Raw genomic sequence first — 4479 nt, forward strand, 5'->3', positions numbered from 1 at the left:
TATCCTTCAGCGTGGAATCCTGCAGCCTTTCGCTACATGCACACGGCGAGTCTGTGCGTGGCACCGGAGCAAGCAGACGTGGGTGAGTGTGTGTGCTCCCTACAGGCGGGGGTACAAGTGAGTGAGCGTGTGTGTATGTGTGTGCGCGCGTGTGGCGTGGATTGGCTAGTGGTGTGCGTGTGTGTCCTCTCCACAGTGCGCATTGACGCGCCCGGTCACATGGGCGTCTAGACAGCCTGTCGCTTGACAAAGAAATGGGATTGTGTTGTTGCGCAAACACTAAACGCGCGTTATCAAGCAGAGCGCGCACACTCAAGCGAGCACGAGCACGCCAATGAAAAAAGAAAAAGTTGACGTTCTTTTGCGGGGCAAAAAAAGTGTCCCACTCGACTTAGTAAAATAAAAGTGGACATTGGTAAAGCAGTGTGGTTTAACATGAAATTTGGCATTTGTTTCGGAAGTTTTGTAATGTTAATGAAAAGGTTCCCTGTCAATTTAATGTACCCGCCACGAATTTTATCTGCACCATTACTACTGTTTCCCGTCACGAATTGACTTTATTATTGTTTGTATTTGACTTTCAATAGATTTCAAACACACATACGTTTTCAAACACAAAAATCGAGAGGAATGTATGTGGTCCTGCGAGAATAAGACGAGAGAGGAAAAAAACCCAACTGATTTTAGCCTTGCTTGCTCGTGACTGCCCCCTGCTGGACGCTTACGACACACTCAAAAAAATACCCCCCTTCTATTTATATGTATGAAGCAGAGAATCCACTTCCGGTCATGGGTTCAAGAGGATGCGGCTCAGTCGATGCTTTGACAGATATAAAATCATATAAAATGTTTCAAGTTTTGAAAATTGTATCATAATCTAGTACACATATTTGTGAGGGCAAAAATGTAACATTACAACAAAATTCATACACAAAAAATATTTTTATTTTGCAAGAAATTTTAAGTAAAGTCTAGAGTTCTCAACAAAACTTTTTTTTCTCAGTAGTCTTTTTCTTTGTCTTCCTTTTTAATGATTGTTATTAGCATGTCGCCAGTAATTTATAGTGGAGTCTAGACAGTCATTGTGCTGAATTTGCATTAGTGTATGCGTGTAGTTGCCGCAAAGACAGACAAGGAGGAATTGTATGCAGGCATCACTATGTTAATGTGCCCGTTTGGCTGGGGGGCAAAGTGGTGTCGGGGCGTCAGTGGGGGGCTCATGAGTGTCGTGACGTGTGTTAGAAGATGGAGATGGTTGTAGTCAATTGCTCATCCCTGTTGTCCCATGCTCCCGCAGTGGCGCCATTTAAAATTGCTGAGCAGGAGGAAGCGCAACGGGGCTGGAGCAACATGTCTGGAAGTAATCAGTCACCAGGGGAAAGCTTTGTGGAAGTGACTCCATGTTGTCCTTCCTCTGTGTCTGCACTGAGAATTTTGCCCATGCCGGAAGCAACTCAGTCGATATCAAGACAACAACAAACTAGTTCAACCTTATACATATATGTACCATAAAATATATACATAATGTACATTCTATAGTCTACATGCATGTTTTTATTGTACATATTTATGTATACACTCATTCATTGATGTTTCTACAGAAGCCCAAAAGTGTTTGAGCTAACTTTCCCCTGTCCTACTTTGGCCTGTGTAGGTCTACGACTCTTTGCATCCACCTTGAAGTAAAGTGGGGGGAAAAAAAACGAGTGGCTGCTTCATCCATCTTGCTGCAGTCACGTGAAAAGAGAGCCGTCGGTAAAATGACCCCGGTGGCGCAGCGGCACAAGGAGGACCATGTCACATTGGAAGCACCTCCATTCAGCCATCTGCCAGCTCAAATCTCAATCCCCCCACCCTCTACCCCATAACGAAGCTGCAAGCAGGTGAAAGCGGGCCACTCTGGAGAGAGAGAAGCATTAGCATTGTTCTTGACCACGTAATGTCTTCAGCCGTGGAAATAAATCCATACTGTGGCATGAAATTCTCTGGGGAAGCAGCAACCATTGTGTCCTTTTCACCTCCCTCACCAATGGTTTAATTTCTTTCATTTTCTTGGCTGCAGCCTCAGTTAGTAAAAGAAAGGGCGGCATTCAAATGGCCGTTGTGCAAGTTAGCAACCTTTTCAAGACCTCGGTTCAGCAAGCAAAGGATAAAGACTGAATGGGGAAATCAATTTAAAACATTTTCTTTGCAATAAGATTTTCTATGTTCCCTACTAGTCTTAAGACAGCATTCTGATCATTATGTTTGTGGCATTACTAGATAGTCATTTAGCAAAAAAAGCCTTACTATACATGGCCATTTAAAAAAAATAGCCTTACAAAATGTTTTATTATTAAAATAGCCAGGAGCTGTCCCTTGGGGGGGGCAGTGGACTGTCATGTGTCCGCACCATCAGGACCTCGGACAGTGGTCTTTTTATTTTTACAAAAGCCTTACTATATACTATGTACATATATATACTATATTTAATGAAAAAATCCTTATTACACTACTATGGCCATTTCTTATGCCTTATAATACATGGTCACTTTATTAATAAAAGGCCTTCCTGTTGTGTCTGATGTTTATATTTATTTATTTAATCGTTTATAATATTTTGCATGTTTTATAAGTTATGTAGCTACTGCATACCTGTTCTTTAAGCTCTTGTGTGCCACTCTTGGATGTGGATACTGCTGGCAACTGAATTTCCCCCAATGATCAATAAAGTTTCTATCTAGCAACCATGATTGTATCCCAGTGCTGCAAATACGTGTTTGATCCTTGCTTCTTTTTTAATGCACAAGGTAGAATAATCCAAACATAAACTGTCGGATAATTCCAAGTGATCTTAAAACAGCACAAACATATTGGAACGCGGCCCCCTGTTCCCTAATTAAGTGCACCTGTGGCAAAAGTTGGGCTCCTGCAGAACGCGAAAATGAACTCAACTTTTCACGCAGGTGTGTTTAACGAGGGTAACTTGGAAAACATATTGGAACGCGGCCCCGTTCCCTAATTAAGTGCACCTGTGGCAAAAGTTGGGCTCCTGCAGGACGTGAAAATGTACTCAACTTTTCACGCAGGTGTGTTTAACGAGGGTAACTTGGAAAACATATTGGAACGCGGCCCCTGTTCCCTAATTAAGTGCACCTGTGGCAAAAGTTGGGCTCCTGCACGACGTGAAAATGAACTCAACTTTTCACGCAGGTGTGTTTAACGAGGGTAATTTGAAAAACATATATTGGAACGCGGCCCCAGTTCCCTAATTAAGTGCACCTGTGGCAAAAGTTGGGCTCCTGCAGGACATGAAAATGATCTCAACTTTTCACGCAGGTGTGTTTAACGAGGGTAACTTTGAAAACATATATATTGGAACGCGGCCCCTGTTCCCTAATTAAGTGCACCTGTGGCAAAAGTTGGGCTCCTGCACGACGTGAAAATGAACTCAACTTTTCACGCAGGTGTGTTTAACGAGGGTAACTTGGAAAACATATATATTGGAACGCGGCCCCAGTTCCCTAATTAAGTGCACCTGTGGCAAAGGTTGGGCTCCTGCACGACGTGAAAATGAACTCAACTTTTCACGCAGGTGTGTTTAACGAGAGTAACTTGGAAAACATATTGGAACGCGGCCCCCCGAGGACTGGAGTTTAACACCCCTGTTTTATTGTGTATCTATAAGTTGTCTTCACACATTTAGCGTGGCCCAGTTATATTAGAAAATGAAATAAATAATTCAATGCAAAAGCTTGACATGCATATAGAGACATAATAAAATTGGAGGCTGAAACACTTGCCTTATCTTACTGAAAAACTTTCATTTGGATGAGTTATTAAATTCCTATTTTTACTGACCAAATGCATTTGGAGAGAACAATAGTATTAGCCACTGAAACTGCAAAAAAAGGCAAAGAAATGAGTTATGACTATATATATATATATATATATATATGCAGAATATTTTCGAGAGAGAAAATAAATAAATTTATTTTTCTTGAAAATATTCTGCATTATATATATACACGTATACATTTATCAATCATTACAGGTCATTATCAATCGTAAGCATATTTCATGTAACTTATTCTTAAACAAAATAGACCAAAATAAAATATTTTTGAACAAAAATTGTAACATTTCAAGACTGTAACGCTCTGTCAGCTCCATCAACACTGATATGTCCTCCAAGAAGTTGATTTTCATCAAATTAACATTTCCCATCTTTCAACTTCTATCATAATATTTAGACTTTATTCTTGTAATAATCTGGAATTGATTTGAAGAGGTTAATTTAGGTTAAGTACTGCTTTTCTGCCATCATATAGCATCGAGACAATTACAATTTTTTTATTATGGTGGCGATTCAATAACAGGTTTGTAATATTTATGGCGGGGCTCTTTGTCAATGATGGGCAACACTGGATTCACCAAACAAATTCACCCTGTGTTTTACAAAAATCATTATTTGACTGATATTGAAATAACTCATTGTCA

General features: G+C 40.4%; 1 protein-coding gene and 1 long non-coding RNA gene across 3 annotated transcripts in view; one reads left to right on the top strand and one right to left on the bottom strand.

Annotated features, from left to right (window-relative positions):
- The window catches only part of smad7 (SMAD family member 7), a 17012-nt gene extending 16753 nt beyond the window's left edge, over positions 1 to 259 (bottom strand). The window contains exon 1 of one of the 2 annotated variants that reach the window (XM_037265263.1): positions 1 to 259. This exon is cut by the window's left edge and continues 886 nt beyond it. The gene's annotated coding sequence lies outside the window, so the exon portion shown is untranslated. The other variant, XM_037265261.1, reaches the window with a different exon arrangement.
- LOC119131122 overlaps positions 1 to 2732 on the top strand; it is a 2760-nt gene extending 28 nt beyond the window's left edge. The window contains exons 1-2 of the long non-coding RNA XR_005099599.1: positions 1 to 82; positions 1655 to 2732. The exon at positions 1 to 82 is cut by the window's left edge and continues 28 nt beyond it. This is a non-coding gene — a long non-coding RNA (uncharacterized LOC119131122). The remainder of the gene's footprint in view (positions 83 to 1654) is intronic.
- Positions 2733 to 4479: the final 1747 nt, after the last annotated feature.

This window comes from Syngnathus acus, chromosome 12, assembly GCF_901709675.1.
Source record: "Syngnathus acus chromosome 12, fSynAcu1.2, whole genome shotgun sequence".
Classification (NCBI taxonomy): domain Eukaryota; kingdom Metazoa; phylum Chordata; class Actinopteri; order Syngnathiformes; family Syngnathidae; genus Syngnathus; species Syngnathus acus.